Below are 25,517 nucleotides of genomic sequence, written 5' to 3'. Positions count from 1 at the left end.
GTTGTTTGCCCTTCTTAGGGTTGAGAAATTATTGCTCAAGTAGTCCTCACATTCAATGAGCCCAGTATTTTCTGGAGCACGAGTGCCTAATCACTCATCTTGAGCTTCAGATTAGATTTGCTGCACTGCTTGTACACAATAGCCAGTGATTACCATAGTCCCTTTCAGACAATTAAAAGAACCTCTAATAGCCTAGTGCAGCCACTAAATGTTAACCTTTGTACTCATAGAACATGCCTGAATCAGAACCCAAAAAAATACACACAAATCAATGTGCTGTGCTACATGATATCTAAGGAACAGCAAGTGACACTCTAGACTGTTCTGTTCAGCAGTAGAAATAAAAAGTCCTAAACAGAAGGCTCACATGGATGGCAGCTTAGGTCCTAAACACACATATCCACCCATACACACACAAAGTCATGGGGATTGCTCTGTTAGTGGTAAATTCTACAGTTCATCAGAAATCTTTGCCTATGGAGTTTGCCAGTTTGTCAAAGAATAGAGAGCTCCCAAGATTCTCTGAAAATCCTCAAAACCACACTAGTATCCTTGGGAGAACCAATATAAGACAGCAATTGATCTTTTTTTCAGCATGAAAAACAGTCTGTTATACAGAAGATACACATATCCACAGTCACACGGGCACGTATAGAACAGGAATTTCCTGAAACAGCACACCAAGTCTACTCCAGTCAACTAACAGAAAAGGTTCTGTTTGAAAAAGTTGTGGATCATAACCTTTTCATACTCTCTTTTTTAATGGTTAATGATTGATCTTCAGCTAGAAAAAAAACTGTATGGTGTCAGAGCTATGGATAAAAAAATAGATATCTGTATCTATGAAAGAAAGAAATGCAGTCACATTTGCCATTTTTTTCCTAATTGTAACTCTTAAGACTCTCCTGCATTTTTTCTAAGCCTTTTATGTCAAAAAAACCCCCTCTGAGCAGGTAAACATTTAAGCACATTAACAGCTTTTCTTACAAAAGTATCCGTTATGATAGTCCTTGTATCTAAGACTGAATAAGGACAGCATTGTCCCATGCTGTCAAATCAGTAGCACCTGAATTAATTTACTTGCTTTAATTACAAGAGTTGGGGTTGTAAGATTTAAAATTATTTTTATTTTGGCTTTTGTTTTCTTGTTCTTGTAATCTGTAAAGACTTCAACACATTTCTTAGTCCTGTGAAGCACTAGCTAATAATAGGGATTGGCATTTGCCATGTGCAAGGAGATAAGCTTCTCATAATATTTATCCGGAACCAGATATACAAATACAGATTTTCTGTTCCTTTCTGGACCCGCTGAACCAGAGAGTAAGGACTCAGTACACCTAATGTGTGTCGTTTTCCCCCTATGTACTATAGCAAGTTTGGAGAAATGGAGTAAATAACAGATTAGTCCCCATGTTGCTAGGTAACATAACACCTATGCATATCTCTGTTTATATTTTATGATCTAGCCGTCTTCTTCCTTCTGATGCTGTAAAAATGTTCACCCAATATAATTTGGACACTTTGCAGGTGATTTTCAGCAAGGATATTTGTATTGTTAAATTCAAAGGTATTCTGTATAGAGCTCAAGTGTTTAATTATACTTTCTTCTGTACACTTCTTTACATGTTAGTGTGTGAACGCATTTTCTCTATATCATATGCATAGCAATACATAGTTATAAAAAAATTAAAAAACTAAGAAAATACAAGCAATTTCTTATTCACATATTAAGATTTAAAGTTAAAAAGCATTATCTTTGTGTGCAAATGCTAGCAAGCAGACCTATAAAACATCCACTTACCAACTCAAGTATAGGAGTATTGGGTGAAAGAAAGACATTCCTTATTGTTAGCAAGTTACTGAAGTGTGAAGTATGCAATCCAATCAAAATTATGCTGGGGATTTTTTTATTAAAAAGTACAGTGAGAAATGTAGATAGAAAAAAAAAGCAGAGATTAATCAAATTAGTTGGAGGAATATTTACTTCCCCAAGGAAGCTAATGAAAACCGAAATATAGATATCATACTACTTGGTGAAGATGAAGTAAAGAAATGTGCAGATTATTTTAATAAAAGGATTTATCTACCTGGTGCATCCTTAGGTTTTCATTTTCCTGTGGCGACAGCTACCTTATCTGGTAGATTTCAAGAGCGGCATTTACCATTGTCATTAACAAGGCTGGTTAGCATAATACAGGACACAGATCAGTAATTGTTATGTTCTAGCTTTAAGCTCCAGTTCTGTCTAATACAGCATACTCACCTTAACCCTGTCAAGAGGGAAATAAAGGAAAAATAAAATCACAATGTGAATTATAGAGAGGACTTCTGCCTACTATCACTGTAGATATCATGCCCAAATCCCATCCTAAGGTAGTTCCAAAAGTCTTGGGAAAAAAAGTTTTCATTCTAGAAGAAGAAAGAGTAACAATACACATAATTCTCATGACTGTAAAGACATTTCTTATGCTTATCAATTAAGATATATGTATCAACATGATCCCGACTTGGCCTGCCTAAGCTCCCTCCAGAATTGTTAATGGTAAGAAATAGTTAATGTAGGTAAGGAAGAAAGGAATATGTTTCCTTTCAGGATTTTAGAGACTCTTTTTTGGCTTGTATACTTTTCACTCCCTCCATTACGTTGGGTAGGAATAATCAAAATATTTTTTTCTCTTAGGTTCCATGATGAATAATTTGCTTTTACCTTTCTCCCTTTTGTTTAATCTCTTTAAAAAAAAGGAAAGCACTAGTGTTCTTGACCACTGACCTTCATAAGGAAAAAGGAAAAGAAAGCACTGGAAGGTGAAAGGAGATTTATTACTTCTCACAAATAGAAATAATGCTTTCATTAGCAGAATTTCCCTTTCTTTCCATTTTTCTTTTTTTCCCCTACTTCCTCACACCATTGTCCTCTGCCTGAAGACTACAACTGCAAAAATCTCCAACAAAGATTCTGTCCCTTCTTGACACATCTTAATCCCTTTAAAACACTCACCTCTCTGAAACCTTCCACACAGCAGCATCACCCCAAAAAAATCCTCTGCTCCATTCATCTTTTTTTTTCCACAGAAAAATTATAATGCATAAGTTATCCTGAATGAAATCCATGATTTTCCTCTTCAGTTAATGGGGGTGAAAGGATATCCAGCAGTGGTCATAGTACAAACAGGAGGAAAATGCGACTTCCTCAAAGAACTTCGCCCTTATGTAAGGTTATTCAATTGTCCTCATGACATCTCGTAATTTTTTCTTCATGTATTTAAAAAAAACACCCATTTTTTAGGTAAGATATATTTTGTAATTCCATAATTTCTATTTTTTTCTGACCCCCCCACAATTAGAGATTTCAGTGACATCATTAAGTGATGAGAAAAGCAGTCAGAAAAACATATTCTTTTTTTAATATGGTGAGGAACAAGTGATCTGTAGTAGTTTACCTGACGCTTATTTGAAAGCCTGCAGAGTGGCCCATATGTATAACAAAGTCAAAACTTGATCTTTTTTATATCAGGCTATTTATTTTTAAAATTTATATATAGGTATTTAATGTTAATGTCTTAATTCTTCAAATAGTATGAAAATCCTTTAAGAAGCATGTTCTGTTGTACTTAAAATGTCAATTTGAAAGAACACAGGCTGTATCAAGATTTATTTCACACTTGTACACCTTTAAAAATAAGTTTTCGTTATTCATCTCCACATCCACATAAAATAGCCTCAGGAGAGTTACATAAGACTAATTTTTGTAGTGTTAGATAAACCAAAAAAAAGGAGGAGCGAGAAGTAACCTAATCCCCTACACAGCAAAATTTTAAGAACTGAATAACTCTGTATCGTTTTAAATTATTTTCTACTTTTTGTAATTTGTGAAAGCAAAGCTTCACAATAGTACCTTTAAAAACAATCCTTTTAAAATTTGAACTGCTTTGCTTTTCTTCTAAATAAAATACACATTATACAAAATGAAAACATTTACATCACACAGAGCAACAGACAGATTTGAAATATAAAGTGCAATTAATATTCAAGATTAGCTTGAGATTGAATTTTGAGAATAATTCCAAACATAAACCTAACAAATATGCTTAACAATAATTGCAGTCCACATTTCCTCTAAAAACACTCCCTGCTTATTGCTCAGCATGAAACATAACATTATTTTTCCATTTGACAAAAACTTATCATGTAAACCTTTTTTCCATGATATGTATTTCAGATTCTGACATAAATCAGAGAAAAAAGAAGCCAAAGTAAGCAGCATATGAGCAAAATGAATAGATATTTACAAAGTCTGAGTATATAGCTCATTCTTTTTTCTTTTATTATTATTTCAAGGAAAATAGGAGAAACTATTCATTTTAGTCTTACATAAGGCTAAGCGTATTTGCCAGTTTGGTAACTGTCTTCTATTTTGGATAGTTATTTCCACCACAAATAAAAAGGCATGAGTTGTGGTTATTGAAAGAGTCACTAAAAAGAAGAATCTTCATCATAGATGTCAGATGAGTAAATTTCTCTACTTATTTCAATCTTATTTCCAGTTACTTAGCTGTTGAGATTTACTTTTTATACTCTTCCTCATTTTATGTTTTCCAGCAATATCAGGCAATCATAACTATTTTTCAAATAATTACTTTAGCAGTTACTCTAAATCATCAAATATAATGTGGGTTTTTTTAGAAGACAACTGATCCAACTTATAGTTTTGGGGTCTTTTGGGGTTGTTGTTTTTTTTTTAATGTATATCAAGTCATAAGAAGGAAATAAAATCAACTTTCTTCCATCTTTTTCACTGTCCTTTAAGGTTAATATTGAAAATGGCGTCCAGTTTAAACTTCTCTTTCCATCTGCAGACTCATTTTGATCAGACAGTTATGAGTAAAATGGAAAAAATGTAGCATCCTAGCAACCTTTCTTAGTATTTGTAATTTCAGAATTAGTTTGCATAGAACAGCAAGTGGATTATTAAAAGCATGTATGTTGAATGTTTTGCTGCCCTCACCAGGACACCATACAATTTTGCATTTCATTTGGCAATCTTCTACTTAAATTGACTGACAGTCATATTCCTTGCAATAAATCTGCAATAATGGACAGTTCAGTGATTAATGTCACATGATATATGTACAACTGCTATCACACAAATTGTTTTAACAGAAATTTGGAGAGGCCCAGTTGATCAAAGACCTATGAAAATGTGGAGTAAGAACAAAAATTCCTAAAAATATCTAAGGTAGATATTTTAAAATCTATTGATACAGAATCAGAAAAAAAAGTGATCATTCATTCATTGACTAAATCTATAAGTGCTTATATTAGTAAGCTTTCCTTTTGCAGATACTTCTTTCTGCAGAAATGATGGGATGCAAAACTCTATGTTTTATCTTCAGTGTTTACATCTTTGATTATTTGCTAAATAGAAGAGAAAAACATCAGCTTGTTAGCAAAATAATGCTCAGCTGGTGGCAGAAGCATATCTCTAATCAAAGCAGAGGAAAATGCCATTAAAACAATACTTGAGAGAATATATAACTGCAGTATTATAACACTTTCCTGTGGCAATGAATTATACAGACATTGACACATAAAATACTCTTTGTGTTTAATAGTTACCTGTGATCTTTTCTCCAAGTTCATTATTTTATAAGTTTCAGTGACTGGGTATCCATGGCTTATATGTTAAGATGGCTAGTGAATCCATATAATATTCCTTGATCACCAAATTACCTTGTATTTAACAAGACAGAAAATGGATCATTAAGGCAAACCAAAATAATTATTAGTTACAGATTTAAAAAAAAAATCTTTACTGAAATCCAAATTCTTTCTATAACAACTCTTTTGTTATTTACAAAAGTTATAAGGAAATTATCTTTAAAAGACACTGGTTTAGGAACAAATATTTTAATCTTTGATTGAAATACAGAAGAGATAAAAGGAAATAAATTTCTCTAGGTAGATCACTGATGGATTACATGAAACAGCAGTAATAATAGAAATAACAGTACACAACAAACATTCTCTCTCCTTGCCTTTTTTTTTTGCACTGAAACAAAACCCTTGCATAAGAATTGACAAATTGTTTAACAAATTCCTTAGTCTGAGAAACGAGGAACAAGCCTTTCAAGTACACCAGGGATCATATCAACCTCACAGGAGACAGAACATAAAATATATGTCCTAATATCAGATTCATTAGACTCCCAAGATTTTTCATTGTATTTAGTCTCTATGGTACTTATAAAACTAGAAGAAAAAGTGGAAGATTTTATAACGATGTTCCATGAACTAAACAGCATGCAAACAAACAAGCAAACAAAACAAAACAAAACAAAAAGTAGATTATGAAGATTATATCCTCAGGCATCTTTTTTCCATCCACTACACTAATATTTCACCATCTAAGAAATCTATTTCAATCCTGGGATAACAAAAAGAGATATTGTCTTTCAAAGTGCTGCAAAGACTCTCCTGAATGGAGAGTTCTAACTTTTAAAAAGTCACAAGAGCTATGTATAGTAAGTTTGTACACACTGCCTGAACAGCCTGAACAGACTAAGGGGAGTAAAAGTCATCACACAGGAGCTCTCAATCAGCATAAATGGTTCCTTCTATTTCATCTTTTTACCTAGTGTAGAGGGGCATCTAGAAGGAAAAGGAAGAGGAAAAACTGATGTGTGAAGTAACCCCTGAAATGAGAGGTTAAAATTATTTTTTCCCTCATCCTTCTAGTTTGCATGAGGACTGGATTAAAAAATATGAGATGACTTGTTGAGAGGAGGGGACGGCTCTCTCTCCTGGTCTTCCTTCTGTGGGAGAGGAGAATAAACTTTTATTACTCTTTTCCTCAGGCTGAGCTGTGGTTTCAACATGATTTCCACAGTATGACATGGAAAAAAAGCTCCCATAACAAGAATGATCTTTCTTTCTTTCTTTCTTTCTTTCTTTCTTTCTTTCTTTCTTTCTTTCTTTCTTTCTTTCTTTCTTTCTTTCTTTCTTTCTTTCTTTCTTCCTTCCTTCCTTTCTTTCTTCCTTTCTTTCTTTCTTCCTTTCTTTCTTTCTTCCTTTCTTTCTTTCTTCCTTTCTTCTCCTTCCCTTCCTTCCTTCCTTCCTTCCTTCCTTCTCCTTCCTTCCTTCCTTCCTTCCTTCCTTCCTTCCTTCCTTCCTTCCTTCCTTCCTTCCTTCCTTCCTTCCTTCCTTCCTTTTCCTTCCTTCCTTCCTTCCTTCCTTCCTTCCTTCCTTCCTTCCTTCCTTCCCTCCTTTTTCCGCTCCCTGCCTTGCAGTGTATCCTCCCCTCCCTGCCCTTGCAGGGCTGTTGAAAAACAGTTGGAGAAGCCTAACTCTCTTGCCCCTCTCTCCATCTAATTTCTGAACAGCTGGGTAGAATAAAATATTGCAAAGGAAATTTTGTAATTCTTAATAAATGTGCTCAAATTAGGCACATTTTTCTTGATTTAACAGGATTGACTTGAAGGGTCACAAACAGCATCTGGGATTCACGCTGAGAACTTCACTGCCATACATATTTAAAAAGAAGCACAAATACATCTTGTTTTATTTGTTTTGTTTGTTTGTTTCACCTTGTCTACTTCTTTTTACTTAGTCATCACTGGATTTACGTGGCCGCCTCTGGAGGATATTCTTCTAGCAAAAGCATCTGGGCCTCATGGTGAGTTCCACACGCATTTGTACAGATTTTTTTTCACTTTCCGCTGTCTCTGTTATCCACTGTCTAAACTGCTTTTTGTTTCCCATCTTCACTTCTTTTCTAAGTTGAATACAGCCACGAGGGCACTTTCTAGGCAGTTACACCGTCTCAATTGTTTCATAACTGTTTTCCCAGTTTGGGTATTTTAGCTTGGGTTTGATAGCTTTTTGTTTGGTTTGGTTTGTTCTTTTCTTTGTTTGCTTTTCCCCTTATTCCTTAATATCTGCAACATTATATCACTGTATAACTCCTAAAAGGTACCAAGGTTTTCCATACTGGTATCTTCTACTGGTAGTGCCTGGATTAGCATAACATTTAACAGCACGGATTTCCTCCCACTGTGTCTTTTCTTCAGCCTTTGGGAACCATTTTAAAAGATTACTAGAAATGCAGTAAAACTGATTCAAATACTTATATGGTCCATGACTTTCTTGCTGGCAGTGTGACAAGAGTGACAGTTGGTGTTAATGTCCAGTAAACTTGAAAGCTGTGCAGTAAAAATTAACACCTGACATTTCAAGTTGGGTGGAAAGGCACCAGATAATCTAATAACTATCAGAAGAAAAGTGTGCTTGTTATCACTGACCTGGACTCTTCTCTTACTAATCATGAAGACATTAAAAAAATGTTCTTTTTTAGTAACATTTGATAAACACCTCTGAAATATTTCTTAAGGTTAGGATTGGCTATGATTAAATTATTAAGCTTTCATGATCCAGTTAAGCAACATAATGAAGGAATTTCTGAGCACATAACAGAATAAGAAGTTCATTTCACTTTAACAGTACAAGATAAATACACGTCCCAGGACAATTTTCCCCCATATAATTATCATAACATTATGTGGGAGTATCAATTTAGTACTTCTTCAACAACAAGTTTGTGTTTCTTTTTGCCTTGTCATTTTATACTAAAAAAGTGAAAAGCTGTAAATGGAATAAATCTGACCATAATCTGTTAGCAGATTAAAAAAAAAAAAAAAAAGTTACCTATTAATAAGAAACCATATCAGGAAATTCTACCACCATTCCAAAGACCAATTATACTTCTGAAAGGGACCCTTTTCTTATCTGTTGGAGACAAAGAGCCAGATAAGGCTTAGGTATCAAAATTTACCTGCTGCAACACCTAATGGTTAGGTAGCTGGCCACCAAAGTTAAAGCTGGAGCCACGAGTAAAGTACTTCATAATATATACAGAGCGTTAGTCAGAGTGGTTCCTTTCAGAAAGAGATTATAGGCAGTGTAATATTGTGGATGTTTCAAATAAAATAAATATTAAAATGGAAATATTCCTGAAATTAGGGCATGGTGTAAAGTTGTAGAACTCACTAGAAGAGAATGTTGCAAGAGATCCTTCATTCATCCCTCAAACACATCTTATCTCTTTAAGGCAGATTTATTGCATTTATTAGTTTATTTATTTCAGTGGATGAATGGAATATTTTAGTAGGAACTAAAATAACAGAATAATATGGGCTTGGGGGTTTTTTAGATACATATTCAGATACTGGTGCAGGCAGTGCTCTTTCGTACATTCGGCAGGAAAGAATATAAACCAACTCTCATTTGTCACATTGAAAACGTCACAGGCCTACAACAGATGCATATTATATATTGCACAATACTGATTCTGAATTCTTTACTCTGCTCCAAGAATGGTTTGGATATTTTTTCGTTAAATGGAAATGAGATTAAAAACATGAGAGCTTCTTTGACACAGTGACTGAATGCCAGGACTTCTACTTCCAGACTGCTGAAATGTGCTCAGATGTCTGCTTTCTGCTTATCCCAGGAACTATATACAGAAGGTAGGAAAACATAAAATTACATGGTGCATGAGTACAGTGTTTTCAGATTGTAATTTTGGATTTACCGCCTTAATTTTTCTGAAACCTGTGTTCTTGATTAAGATATTTTCTGTGTATCAGTTTAAGTTTTATATTTTCATCTTTTTCCTTCTTGTTAATAATAAAGTACTACCTCCAAACCAAATTCAACCTTTTATTAGTTGTACATGAAATTGTTTCTTTCTATTTTCTCTGAAAGTAAATTATCATTTGGGACTGAATATAAGAATGAAAGTAAAGACAGAAAGTAGAGAATAAAGTAAAATAGTATAGAATATAATAAAATGAAAACAAAGCATTGTAATAAAATCAAAATTAAAGCTTTTGCTTGTCTAGGAACACGCATAAATGATCAAAGGAACAAAACATTTTCTCATCAGCATCTTCCAGCCCCCTAGACACAATTATGGTTCTGATATGGCTCCTAGACACAAATATGGCTTCTGCTCAAGCATATCACTCAGTATCCCTGTTAGCTGCTGTTAATCTTTTATGCCTAACCTTTTGTGCTTAAACAAGTGTCAGGATTTAATTGATTAATAGTGTGACATTTCAGACACCCTAATTCTGAAGGGCATTTGTAGCTCTGATCCAATCTGCATAGAGGCCTCAAAACATTGGACAATGGAAAACAGGGAGCATTTCCAAGAACTTGCGTCGCTTGTGTATGGGTCACGCCTGGCACAGGCCCACTCACAGAGAACAGAAATCATCAAAGGTATCACACACTAGAAAAGGATACCTTGGGATCTTCAGCTATTTTCAGATACATTTAGGTCTTTCTTAATATAGATAGAAATATTTTTTGCCTTTAAGGCAATTCTTTGCCAAGACTACTTTTTGCTTTAATACTTCATTATCCGATGAGAAATTAAATGAGAATGCTGCTACGCCCAAAGCCTAGATGGTGATGGGAAGTGCATGTGTAAATAGCTAATATGTAGAAGGTGCAGATGGTGAATTCAGGCCCATATCCCAAACTGTGACTTAGACAAAAGGGATTAAATTGCAGTCTATGTCCCTAGACATAGAAAGAGCAACTGAAATTTTAGTAATGAATGGGGCTGGGTTATTAAGTTCATCCGTTTACGGACAGTATGAATAGAGCTTTTTAATGTAGTGATATATGGACCTGTAAGGACTTAAAAAGTATGTAAAAGGAGTCTGTGAAAGACAAGAAGAAAAATCCACTAATCCAACTGTCAATATGTTTAACTTTTTTATAAAGAATACAGCCAAAATTTTGAAGAGTTCCGTCAGCTAAAGGAGGCTGAAGGCCACTGGTACAGAGGATCACAGATGTTATTATTGTTAATATCCATTAGGAGAAATGGACCCAAAAATAAAGGAAGGAAGAGAAATATTTATAATCAATATGGAAATAAAAGATTTTTTTTAAGTTCAAACAAAATTGCTTTCAGTAGGATTTTTTAATTATACCTTTTGTATATTAGAGGAACTAAGGACCATGTTTTGACTTTTCATGAACCTGAAGTGAAGATACTGCTTTCACCTCAAGATGACCAGCAAAGAGACTAATCAAGAAGTACAATCCAGGGCTAACAGGTATTCACATTTTACAATTCATTTATTCCTTTAAAACTTCTTAAAGCATCTTGACAACTAATATTAAATCCTTTTTACTATCGTTAATTATGTCCATAAAATTGAAATCATAACAACCTCCACACAATCACAGATAATATTGGTACATAGTTTTCTGCATCAAAATAAAAGTTCAAGCATTCAAAAACAAGATATTGGTGATTTTTATAAAGTACTTTAGACAAGCATAGACAATCAGCATAAGAAATCACCATCCTGTTAAAAATAATAAGAATCAGATGCCTAAAATTCAGTGTGGATCTGTACTGTAAATCTTGAAGTGTCACAGAAATGTGTTTTAATAAGGTAAAAATCAACACAAAAAGCACTTAATTGGAGTTGACATAGAACAACAGAATATTAAGTCAACAAGCAACATAATATTTAATGCTGGGTTCAAAGATCAGTTCCTATCAAAGCTCAACCTGAATGGAAGCATGTAGTGATAGGTTCTCTAACTTGTTCTAAAGATCACAAAAGATATTTTTTCCAATCTGTTTCAGATCTGTTTTCTTACTGAGTACACTTTACTGGCAGCTTACTCACTTTTAAATTAAGGCTTTGCTGAGCCATATGTGAGAAAATTTTCTGTGACTCAGAATGCATAGGAGGATATATTCTGAGTACCTCTGCCAGTCAAAGCTGTGAGAGTATCCCAGAAGAAAAAATGTAACCATTCTGGTAGCAGCTGATGATCATATTGAGGATTTTAAATATTCTCTGGAAAAGTCATCAAAAATGCACAACCAATGAATAAATAAAAACTAAAATAGAAAAATTCACCACACAATGAACAAAAATTCCATTTAAGCTTCACACTTAAACTATGTTCTGAAACAAACAGAGATCCTGAAGCAGTAGTGACAAAGGCTGTCACTGAGATATTCCAGTAAATAAATATACTATTCTTTCTGAGCTGCAGTAAGTTTTCTCAGCAATAGCTCCATGATGACAGGAAGCAAAATGGCATACATCAATATACCAAAGAAACAGATCAGAAAGAAACTTCTACAAATCTTTAGGAAAGCATGTTGCCATTTAAATTTGAAAAAGAATTGATCCTTCAGTCAGTAGACAGCAATCCTGTGAATTCTTCAGGAAGAATTCCTCACGGACGCAAAAAAAATTTACATGCGCTCAAAAAGACCATCTTAAACCAAACAAAATCAACAGTGAGGGGACATGTTATGCAAAACATAAGCCAGCTCAAGAAATATTAGCTGAAAATAACAAGAAACTAGAAGAACCTCTAGGTGAGAATGAGAATATCCAATCCATTTTAACTGTTCTTACTTTTCCCTTAGAGTCTGTCGGTTTGCTAACTGACCTGTATATTGGTGATCTTTGGTTTGATTCTCTACTTTGTTCTTATAGCTTGTATGGCAATCTAATCAACCAATAACAGAAAATCAAACACAGACCTCTCAAAAAGATGGAACATACAACTACTACATCTACAACCACCCTTAAAGGAGTCCCCTTCATTATTTTTCCAAATATATCTGCTCCTGTAAAAGGACCATCAGATTCTTACATGAACTGAATTGTAGATAGTAATAACTTCACTACACTTTACTGTCACAAAGCAGAAGAGTATCTTTGTAGCCTTAATATGTAATGATTTCATTTTTATATGCAAACATATCTTTTACAGCATAAGTTGACAAAGAAATTATTCCCTGTTGCATGTGTCTATCATTCTGAAGTCGTTTCTCACTTGTTCTGTTCTCTAGAAGTATGTAGTTCTCTTAAAACTGTCAGTGTAGCACTAAACAATGTGAGTAGCAGCTATCAGAAATGAAAATAACTAATTTTAAAAGTCCTACTTATAAAAATCTGTTCTGTCACAAGAGAGGAAATAACTGAAGGAGAAAGAAGAGAAAAAAAAACTCTGAAGCTTTGATGTGGATAACACTGATACACTAACTTGAAGAAGGATTCCAGAATATCAGAAATAAACTGAAGTTTAACACAGGGGAAAGATATTACTATGAACGTTGTTTTACTATTAGTGGTATGTCACTATTAAGTGGTTTTTTTCCGAAATAATCTCTTTCATCATTGTGCCAGTAGGAAAGAGAGTTAAGATCTTTGCATTTTTTTAATGTGAATAAGAAATGAAGCATTTAGTTCAAGATCTTTTAGAACTTTTGCTTTACTTTCAATTTTAAAAACAAGTAACTTTGTTAAGCAGTGACTTAATCTGTGTAAGCATCTATGGCATGAGCAGAGGTCTAAACTGAGCATTTAATGGTGCTGCCAGGACCACAGTATTTAGAAGTTACAGATGTTGCTGCCTTTTATATTGATGAATTTCCAGAAGGAATTTTTAATAAAGCTGCTAGAAGGAGATAGAATGGAGATGAACCTCTGGAGTACAATTTAGTTCGATAAATGCTCTCTTAGATGACTTTACGTACTTATAGTGACTATAAGGGGAACCTAGATGACTGGTCTTACAGCTTAGGGAGGTCAGTTGTATGCAAACCAGGGAGAGCTGTTGTTATTACAAAGGCCTCTGATAAAGCCAAGAGATGTGTTGAGTTTTGGCACTGGAAGATGGGTTTTACATAGCATGAAGTACTAATAAAGTTAATCTGATGTTGGCAATATTGCTAAAATGCATTTCAAAAGTGAGAATACTTGATTAGATATAGATATATGCATAAACACACACTTCACAGACTGATGGAAGGAAAGATTTGTGTTTCATTTTTATTTTGGTATCAGTGGCCTGTTCCTGATGAATTAATATTTGTTGTCAATATGTCTTACAAGAAAAAATAAATAGTAAGTCCTTTCACTACGAGGAAACCGTCTGTGACTTCAAAGTAAAAGAGGTCTGTCAATAAATTTTACCAAAGTCTTCGCATTATTTGCAAAGGATGTAATAGTTTTTTAGGATATTTTGATCAATACGTTTGACACACTGAGCATTTCAAAATCGTATCAGCAGTCTCAAGTCTCCAAAAGAATTTCTGGGCCTTTTCTTTTGCATAAGCTTAGGCCCCAATGTCCTTCCAGAGTGTGACAAAGAATATCATGATTTCTGTAGTGACAGCTATCTTGTATCCACATTCTTTTAAGAATTTTGTACTCAGCAATATGATTTTTTTCTGTTCAGGTCCTCAGGGGTTGTTATTTATTAGTTTTGTAGTACCCATGGATATGATTAGTGATTTCCATAAATGTGGATCCTACACCAAAAAATTACATATTACATCAGTTCAAATATAGCAGAGAAAAAGGGGAAAAATAAATAAGAATAGTCCCTTGTGTAAATTTGAGCTACAGTGGAACTTTTTTCCCCTTTTTTCTTAACATACACTTTATTTTTTTTCTTATTTCTGTGCACATACAGGAACATATACTCATAAGGACATTATTTTAAACCCTTTCTTCCTGGGTTTTTTTTTTTATGTTCTTGCTTATTCATGCAATATTATTAGAATATTCTATTGTGAGTTTTTCTATGTATATGAATCAATGTACAAGCATACACACATGCGTATATACACACATACATATACATCAATAGTTTACTGAAATGCTATACAATTTCAGTGCCATTTCAGGTATCCTAGGTTACAATCCTGCCACTCCAGAGGATATGGCTTTCTCTTAAGGCTTCTGTCAGCCAGGTGTCATATAAGTCAATAGTTATCTTTCATGTACTAGAACATCTAAAAAGATACTAAGTGCTTATTGGTGATTTCTTCCCTTAATCTCTATTGAACATAACAGGAGTTTAAGCAAGTAGTTCACATAAAGCTACCCTTATTGTAGACACAAAGCTAGGGCAAGCTGAATCCTACCCAGATGTCTAAACATACGTATCTAATGTTTTACGTGCCCACCTTCATCCAGTTTTCATTTCAGAAGGGAATGGATCTCATTTGTGCCCTGTGTCATATTTACCAGTTCAAAAGGGGTATCTTAGCAGATCAAGTATATCTCAAACAGTACAGGATGTGGATAACTTTAAAACTGAATCCCATCCCTTCTTTTTTCTTTTTTTTCATGTAGTAAACATTATATCAATCAAAAAGAAAAGGGATGTAATGTACAGATACTCTTTTTCTAGCGTTTCCTTGTCTCGTCTATGTTTTTGAAATTCCATGGACCTTTCGGCAGAGGAATAACTGTGATTACAATTAAAAAAAATAAAAATTCTATTCTTGATTTCATATTACTAAAGCACTTAAGATAGGCAATTAATGTAACTTAAGTAGGCAAGTCATGATTCCTTATAGGAATTGAAAAAAGAAGGCATCTAATGGGAGTGACTGTTTTAATCTATCATAGGTAGACAGAATGAGATAAGCTGTGTTCTGAAGATATCTTTTATTTCTATTAACTATTCTTTAAGATAATTATCTCAGGCTTAAATAGCTAATTATATACTTCTAAATATGACAAAATAAATTATTTCTTTGCTAACTTTCTTCTTTTCCCAAAAAAAAAATTCCACTGCATGGATGCAGAACTATCAAGGCTACCTAAGCTCTCTTCATCAGTCAATAGGAAGTGTCAGCCCCAAAGGAATAAGAGGTATTGAAATATGGTTTAGAATACCTAGAACTTGCAAAATTTCTTTCCTATATAGCTTCTGCAGAGAAAAAATCAGCCTGAAACAAAATTTATAAAAAATAAAAAAGTTGTGATTTTAATAATAAATATACCAAGGCTGGATTGTCTTTTAGTTGCTTCTTCAATAACACACAAATCTCCATAATGCTGGAATGCCAGGTTTGCTTGTGAAGCAGTGCTACAAAACTTTCTTTTTGTTTATTTTACATTCAGTCCTATCCCGTTTTTAATAAAGTGGAAATTACATGTCTTATACCCATAAATTAGTCAAACTACAAAGTTAATTAAAAAACCCACCTATTTTTACTTCCACTGTTTTTCTATATGAATAAATGCAGTGGTAATCTGTTAATCTCTTCTGCTTGTCTGATACATCAGAGATATTGTTACAGTAATAAGAACAAGGAGAGAAACTCTTCTGCTTCTGGCAGAACAAAACTGTTGCCACAGAAATCTCCTTTAAAATCCTGTGAACAGAAATCAACTTCAGCACATAATGCTGCAGCAAGTTTAGAAGAAATTACGGAAATCAGGAATTACCTTCAATAGGGCATGAGGAAATAAAAATTCCAGAAAAAGACTGGAAAAGGACAGTGCTGGACACAGAAATAATCATATGAGATGATTCTGAGAATTTACCTCACTCCATACACAGACCAGCCACGAAGAGCAAAGAGAATGATTACTTCAGAACTAAATGAAAAATCACCTAAGATCATCATTAGGAATGCATTTTCCTGAGTCCTCTATCATCATGATCAGAAAATAGGATAAAGTATTTAGTATTTTTCTAAATACTTCTTTTCCTTTTTCTTCTCATCCTCTGCAATGGACAGAAACTTTTCCAATATGAGCAACAGATTTCATACTGATAAAACAGATGTTCTCCCATTGAGCTTTACTTGCAAAACTGTAATTGACTCAGAAAACTGCTGTACTGGATTTTTGTTCTTTTAATGAAAAAGTTGTCAGATAACATTTGGAATAAAACTAAAATGTCAGTCTTTAGGACAGACAGAAATAATGAACAGAACTACGAGAGGAAAATTCTGTTAAATGGAATAGACCAAAAGAATTGCAATCTATTATTCCTATACCAATGAGGACTCCACATCATAACACAATGAATTGTCATAGGAAAATGAAAAAGGCAGGACATTTGTTGTGCAGAAACTAGTACTTGCTGTACTTGAAGGTATTACAATAACTTCATCAAAATATTGCAGGTATATACATAAGAAGAGCATTGGCTTGAAACAAAAGCATTAAAAAGATAAAATAGCTGAATCAAAATATATTATATATATATACACATAAATAAATGTAAAATAAACTCTCTTAACTATAAGCATAAAGCCCAAACAAGCTCTTTTTCCCCCTACTCCCTAATTTATCTGCACATAAAATGTATTGTTTTGTTTTTTTAAAAAAAAAATTGTGTGATGTAACCCAATTTAAGCAGCCGAAAGGCAAAAATGATGCAATACAATACAAAATTAGGCTTTTATTTTCTGTACCTATGTGTTTTATTTATCACTGAGTAGTGACAAATACCGTATATTAGCTTAGGACTCAGTCAAGGTTTACTTTATGTCAAAGGTAATTATGAGCCATGTTAACAGATGAACTGAAAACTGCATTCTATTTCATATGTATAAATCTCCAATGAAACAATCCATTAGACTTTTCAGTCTAAGGGAAATATCTGCTTGATGTATTAAATCTCCATTTGTTGTTTGTAAGAAAATTTATATCTCTGTGCCATAATAAAGCCAAAGGAAAACCATTTTGTCTGATGAGACTCCATCTTGCTTAGATGAGAAAATCACATACTGGATTTTTTCTCTTTCTTGGCCCTCTCTTTTAATGAATAACTACAATAATTTTGAAACAAAGAGATGCATATTTGATCACGCCCTTGCTTACTGTTGATGAATACCATAAATAGTTGTAAGACAATGTAAAATGAGGACAAGGCTGACATGGTAAATAAACAAGAGACATGACACCAGAGATTCAGTATTTAGTTAGGAAAGTAGCAATTAAGCAAATAGAAGCCACTTTTGCCTTCATTAATCTGTGAGAGAGGTATTTAAATATAGTCAATTGGACAATAATAATATAACAATTTAGAAGCCAAAACTAACAACAAGAAAAATCTGAGCACAGACAAATGGGTACTGAAAACTCTGCAAACTGTAGGAATTTTAATGACTGGAGGATTGTGTCTTACAACTCTCACCATATTGGCCTGAGGTTATGAATAAGCAGCTACTTAAATCATCTCTCTCCCATATTGCTTTGTTACTCTTTGTCATTTAAGATTGAAATAAATCAGTGTATGTCATATAACTGCAATTATACTTGATCTTGCTTATCATTTTGCTTCATTATTGCTTTCTTATTATTTCTAGTTTAACATTTGAGAATGGTTATGGGTTTTATACTTGCATTCAAGATCTGGATCATACAAATTAGACATTGTAATTCCTTAAAAAAAAAAGCAAACAAACCACTGAAAGCAAACAGTTCATGTCAGTTAATTTTAGATAGCTAAAATTGGAAAAAGTTCTTACAAATCCTGCTTTCTCTGAGTCATTTTGGATATGGATTTTAGGATGGAATAATTTCTTCTTTGGAAATACTGATTTCATAATTTCCTTAAGAGTATAACTAGCCTTGACTTAACATGTGAGCATGTGAGATGCATGACACCTTGTAAGCTACATGTACCTAGATGTGCATTAAGTTAGGCTAATCCAAAACATAAGCCAAAAAGCCCATGTGCTTAATGAAGCACTGCCTACAGCTAGCCAAAAGAAATGTTCAATATTGACGAATATCTTTCAGCAGGCACTGGACTGAATCATAGAATCATAGAAACATAGAATCACAGAATCACTAGGTTGGAAGGGACCCACTGGGTCATCGAGTACAACCATTCCTAACACTCCCTAAACCATACCCCTCAGCACCTCATCCACCCATCCCTTAAACACTTCCAGGGAAGGTAACTCAACCACCTCCCTGGGCAGCCTATTCCAGTGCCCATCAGTGTATTTACCAAACGTAGCTAGAGTTAGTATCCACCAGTTAAATAACAGAAAGCTGATATGGTCCTGTGCTCAGAAATTTGAAACCTGGGTTCCATTTTTTCTTGAAAATCTGAGGGAAATTCAAGTTCTTTCAGTTCTGAGGAATATATTAACCATTAGATTATAAGGCATTCTAGGAGAAGCTGCTGCCATATCCTCTTTTTGAAGCTGGGTCACTACACAGACCGGGGCTGTAGGTAGGTGATTTGCTTGTAAGCTGAGAGTTACACGGTCAGTACAATCTCCATTTATTATGAATTGGTCAATCTCTATATAAAGAAACAGACAAAGGGAGGTTTATGTGGTAAATTGGTACACCCAACTAGAATGTCTTACAGAATAAAATATATATTTTTTACGGATGGAGACCAAATAAAAGCCTGCAAAAAAGAAATAAGGGTTTGAAAAAGAATATAAACCACTTTACATAATGAATGCTGCATGAATCATAAAGTGAGTCATAACATTGGATAGTCCACATTAAGAAAAAGTTGATGTTTTGCATATCTGTATTCTTAAAGAGATGCTATGGTGCAATTGCTCCTGTCTGTATGTCTACACACTATAGTGTAATTATCCAGCAATGGGAAATTATTCTCCTTCACACATATAGAAATGTGCGTATTTGTAGAAGCCAAATAATATAAATGTAGGTTTTTCCTTTTTATTGGAATATTTTCTTTCTGGAATATGTTGTTTCTTCTGGTGCAAGATTCCCTAGCAGTATCATTCATAAGGTGGAAGATTTAACAGCCTTTATTCATTCTTCAGAGAAATTAACTTATTTTTTTCAACTCTTTGGTTGCATATTAACTGTCGATCAAGCATATTCTACTGTACTCCTGCTCCCTGATCCTCCAGATGGGGAAAACTGTCACTACACATCACAGCTCTCATTGGTGTTCACTTTTGATTTCCCTTCTAGTTGAATCTGAGGAGGGTGTAAGACAGTGCACACTTGGGTCTTACACTAAAATGAGATCAGCAGCTGAAAATTGATCCCAGATCCCCCAATTTAGCCTCTATGACTTATTTATTCTTCTGTTTCTCCAGAACAACTGCTGTGGGAAATGGTTTGACATTGGACATCAGAATATGTTATGGAATATCTTTTTCACTGAAGAAATACAACCATAGCAAAACAAAGGGAAGTGTTATGGAAAAGATATTTCTTTTCTTACCACTATTCTGCATTTTCTGAAAAAAAATCAGCTTTCTGCAAGACAAGAAATCTCTTGAGATTATGGAAAAAAATGTTTATATACTGCCCCATTCATTTTTCTTTTTTTTCTTTTCATTCTGAGTGTCACAACAGAGACATGCATAGGGCAAATAAATAGGAATTTTAAACGGATTTGGGGGAGTGAAAGAAGTTACACTGCAGTAAGCAGCCATCCATACTCCAATAAGCAGAGATAATACATGGTTGGTAAAAACTGGTGAAAATATATTGACAGAAATTACTTAAATCTCTATTGATGGCTTGACTGGCTTTCCTGTTTCTTCACTATCAGTATCTTTCTTAATGTTATACATCTTTCAGAGAAGTGAAATTCCAACTCGTGGAAACAATATTTTTTTCTATATGTTGCAAACAGATCCAGAACAGGTATCTTCTGGAATAGCTGAATGGGATGGTAACCGGTGCTATATGAAGTGCTAATGAACAGCAAACAAAAAGGAAATTTGCCATCAGTGGAAACGGCAAAAAGCCGGTTTGTGAAATGTAGCAGTGATGTTGTTCTAAAACTTTTGGAGTCTGCTTAAATTTTACAGCTCTATCAACATTATAATTATATTTTTTTCTTTTCATTTATATTTTGCTTCTAAATTTGAATCATAGAATCATAGAATGCTTTGGGTTGGAAGAGACCTAAAAGATCATATGGATCCAACCCCTCTACCACTGCCATGAGCAGGGAAACCTCCCACTAGGCCGTGCTGCTCAAGGCCCCATCCAACCTGGCCTTGAACACTTGCAGGGAGGGGACACCCACAACTTCCCTGGGCAACCTGTTCCACCACCCTCATCATGAAGAATTTCTTCCTAATATCTATTCTAAATCTTACCCTCTCCAAATTATACCCATTCCCCCTGGTCCTATTAGTACATGCCCTTGCAAGAAGTCCCTGTCCGTCTTTCTTGTATGCCCCTTTCAGGTGCTGGAAGGCTCCTCTAAGGTCTCCCAGAGCCTCCTCTTCTCCAGGCTGAACAAGCCCAACTCTTTCAGCTTGTCCTCATACAGAAGGTGCTCCAGACTTCTGATCATCTTTGTGGCACTCCAACAGTTCCATATCCTTCTTATATTGAGGATTCCAGAACTGGACACTGTAGCACAGGGCTACCACAGTATTCCAAGTAGAGTCTCACAAGAGTGGAATAGACGGGAAGAATCACCTCCCTTGACCTGCTGGCCACGCTTCTTTGGATGCAGCCCAGGTTACAGTTGGTCTTCTGGGCTGTGAGCTCACATTGCTGGCTCATGTTGAGCTTCTCATCAATCAGCACCCCCAAGTCCTTCTCTGCAGGGCTGCTCTCAATAACACCATCTCTTAGCCTGTATTGAAACTGCGGATTGCCCTGATCCTGCAGTTGGTCTTCTCCAGCTTGTCTAGGTCACTTTGCATGATATCCCATCCTTCCAGTATGACAAGGGCACCACTCAGCTTGGTGTCATCTGCAAACTTGCTGAGGGTGCACTCTACCTCACTGTCTGTATTATTGAAGAGCTGGAATTTTTCTTTCCTGAAACCGAGAGTCGTGACTATACTCCTCACCTCTCCCATCTTCCTCAGGACCTTGAACTCCACCAGTGTGTGATCACTGCAGCCCAGGCTGCCTCTGATCTTGATGTCACCGATGAGCTCACTTGGATTAGCAATCACCAGGTCCAGTATTACATCCCCTCAGGTAGACGTGTCTATTACCTGGGTTAATAAATTATCTTCAATGCACTCCAGGAGTCTCCTGGATTGCCTACAGGTTGCCGTGTTACTTTTCCAGCATATATCAGGGTGGTTGAAGTCCCCGAGTAGGATTAGAGCTTGCGAGCATGAAGACTCCAGTAGCTGGAGGAAGAAGGCTTCATCAGAAGACTTTCCCTGATCAGGTGGCCTGTAGTATACAACACCCACAAGGCTCCTTTTGCTGCCTTGGTCTTTTATTCTGACCCACAAGTTTATGCAAAATATCTATATAGTATGGCCTTTCCATCTGTCACAAAAAAGAAATAATGTCTGAATGAGGGGCGTACTTTTCTTAAACATATCACAGGCAGGCAAACATAGACCAGGCCATTTAGGTTTGTGTCCCAAAATATTCTGGCAGGATAAGACATGAAACAACTTGAGAAAATAAAGAACCACTAGATACCTAAGTTCTTACAAAGCCCAACATAACAGGATTTGCACTTAGTAATGAATCATATAGTCTGTAGGCAACCTCCCATATATTGACAAAAACAGTTATCCATGATTCTTTTAGGATTCACAGTATAGCTAATAGTGAAAACAAACACACAAATCTTTTATTAAAAGTGTTCAAGGGATACACTGTGCATTCATTCCTTGACAGAGAACCAAAATGACAGTTATGCAGAAGGATAAAAGCTAACTTGCTGGAAAAAAATAAACAAATTCCCATTCAATCATTTAAAAAAAAAAGACATTAGTGATTTTATGATAAGAATAAGCAAACTCCAAAGAGGTATCTATTTAAGAATTTATTGGAATAAGACTGTTGTGCAGAATATAGTAGCATTGCATACATGGTCCTAAAGAACTCTTATTATTTTGTAAAAGGAATTAACTTTGTACAAAGAATACTACATCTTGCTACAGAAAACAGCTCAAGGTAATTTTACAGTATCATCACTGTGCATGACAGTAAATCTATATGTATCTATTTCTCTGTGTGAACAATCACAAAGTTCATGGTTCTGTAAGTGTGATAAGTAGTCAAAACGAAGGTGTTGAATGTGCATAATAGGTTAAATTGTTATGCTGAAAAAATCAACTTTTAAAAAATTAGCAGGATTATTTTTGCACTAAAATATTTTGAATTATAAAAACTTTTTCAGCAGCAGATAAAGGATCAAAATCAGGGTCTGTTTTCTACACTTTTATTTATAATATAGAGGGAGAGAAGAACTAGAGGAAACTATTTCTTTCTTCTAGCAGATTTCATGATTAAAAATACTTGGCTTTGCAAGGAAATTTGGCTTGTATTTAACACGTCAAAGCTGTCTTTTAGTTCAAATGTAATGTTTTAAAAAATGGTACAGGTTCCATCTGCGGTTTTAATTTGCCGTCTTCTAAAAAAATATGTTATCACTTCAATTTACAATATTGCCTTGTTATTTTATGACAGAATATTCACACAAGACAGACTTCTATGCACACACATGCACACATTTTATATGCTTAATCACGTCTACAAGATAGTAGAAAGAAATAAATCTGGTGATTATTTATCTGGCAATTATTGTTCTATAGACCCAGACGTTGACAAGTATGTGATTTTGCACATCTTCTTGACTAGTACCTTTTACCACAAAGGCATTAATGATCCATTCAACTTTCAGCAGGTCAGGAGATGATTACAGACTATGTTGTGAAAGGTGATTTTTTTCTCTCATATCTAGATTTACTGAAACTTCTAATGATAAGAAAATCAAAATCTTTTAAGCACATAACATGTAAAAGTTTTCCCAGGAGCTATTTTCTAGAAAATCACAAATGCCTACTATTTGGTGTTACAAACATAGATTCATTGAATCATAGAACTGGTTTGCTTGGAAGGGACCTTAACATCTAGTTCCAACCCCCTCTGCCATGAGCAGGGATACCCATCACTAGAACAGGCTGTTCAAAGCCATGTCCAACATGGCCCTGAGCATTTCCAGTTATGGGTCATCCACAGCTTCTCTGGGCAACAAACAGACTGTGACAATGAAGTGGCAGATAACAAAGTCTACCTTTCCTGCACTTATAAGTGAGACGCCTTGTGTATAGCCTGCTCACTCGTTTTTGAAGCAGGATCCTATGCATGCCTGTCTTTGGGTCTGCCTGCCTTTGCTGGTTTACATTAACCTAGTGTAACCGCTGTACCTGGTGTAGCATATCCAAGGATAATTTGGGATCTGGACTAGTGAAACCTGTCACTTTTTTGGTACTTCTGCAATGTAGTTCAAATCCTTGATTAAGGCATCAATTTAGACATCTTATGAAGTAGCTTTAAATCATATATATACAGAACATGTTCCTTGTAGTGGGGGTTAGTATTCAAATCATAGATGGTTTTGCCACATAAGTAGGTGGCATACCAAGAGTATTATACAATGGATTTCTTACAATGCAATCATGCAGGATGTGGAAGACATGGGTGTCATGTCTACTGCAGTTTAACAACAGACTGACAATCTCTTCTTAGGGCCACAGAGACTTTCAGCAAGGTGACACAGTATCAACATAAGAAAATGAAATGTTCACCTCATTATTGAATATCACTGAAAGAATCTTTCTGGGGACTGAAGGAGACCATAAAACGCAGGTCACCTCTTCTGTATATAAGAGATAATTGTGTCTTACGATACAGATATCATTATGCAAAATATGGTCTTGTAATGCAAGCTAAAATAGAACAAATGGTCGATATCAAATTAAACAGGTAAGTTAAAAACAGACAAAACAATGCATTTCACAGAACACAGCTAAGTAGTGGAACTGTGTGTCAGATATTTGTGATACCAAATATTTACACTGGTTCAAAATTCAACTGTGGAAACTGAAGAAGTAATCTAAATCTGAGATAGTCACCTCAATCTCTGTGGTTTCTTTAAACTGCCCACAGAATTTCTGTTCCTCTCTTTGGACTACTGAGGTTGAATAAGGACACCAGCTCAGATATAGCCACATGTATACATTGCAAACACCTAAAATTAAGCAATATATATACTCTAATAATATACTGCTTTTTTTACTAAGAAGTCTAACTCATTAATCTCTGGAAGCAGTTGGTGGATAGCAAGGAAGTAAATATTTATGTATTTACTCTCCTTTAGGCTTCTATATTGGCTAGTTTCAGACATGGGATAATGTTCTAGATGAAGTTTCACTATAACTGAGCATGTCTCTTGTTTTTTGGAAGAGATATTGGCCTTTCTAGTCTACAATGAAAACTGATCTGGTTGTGAAGAACAATAGATTTCAGGCATATTAGGAAATATAAAACTTAAGTATCTGTACAATTTAATCTGAATGTTTGAAGATGATAACGTGCCAAGGATCTTCTTCGGGTATCCTACCTATGTATTCTATTTAGATCTCTTTCTTCTGGCTATGCCCTTATTTTCTTGTTGGAGGGCATATCTGAATGTAATATACCATCTTTCCATAGCTGGTTATGTCTGCTTTACCTTCATGAGGAACGCTGAACCTTGAAAGTGTCTCTGTATAGATTCAAGGAATAATGGCAGGAGACGATGTGCTTGAAGGATAAATCCTGAATATAATATGAGGCCTTCTCATATGATGACACTGTGCACTTGCCTTTAGTGGATACATCAGCAGGAAAAGATGTACCCACTTTGATACTGTAGGCTGGCCAGGCTCCAAAAGTAAAATAATATATTCTCATCTGCACTAAAGATCCTGCACCTTTATGGAA

At 34.9% G+C, this 25,517-nt stretch overlaps 1 long non-coding RNA gene across 1 annotated transcript in view; it reads left to right on the top strand.

Annotated features, from left to right (window-relative positions):
• The window catches only part of LOC128854081 (uncharacterized), a 30,455-nt gene extending 19,367 nt beyond the window's left edge, over positions 1–11,088 (top strand). Inside the window, exons 2-4 of the long non-coding RNA XR_008452984.1 lie at positions 7,607–7,672; positions 9,463–9,521; positions 11,015–11,088. This is a non-coding gene — a long non-coding RNA (uncharacterized LOC128854081). The remainder of the gene's footprint in view (positions 1–7,606; positions 7,673–9,462; positions 9,522–11,014) is intronic.
• The last annotated feature ends 14,429 nt before the right edge of the window (positions 11,089–25,517 follow it).

The sequence above is a fragment of the Cuculus canorus genome, chromosome 1 (assembly GCF_017976375.1).
Source record: "Cuculus canorus isolate bCucCan1 chromosome 1, bCucCan1.pri, whole genome shotgun sequence".
Taxonomy (NCBI): domain Eukaryota; kingdom Metazoa; phylum Chordata; class Aves; order Cuculiformes; family Cuculidae; genus Cuculus; species Cuculus canorus.
This window is presented reverse-complemented; position numbering and strand designations above follow the sequence as displayed.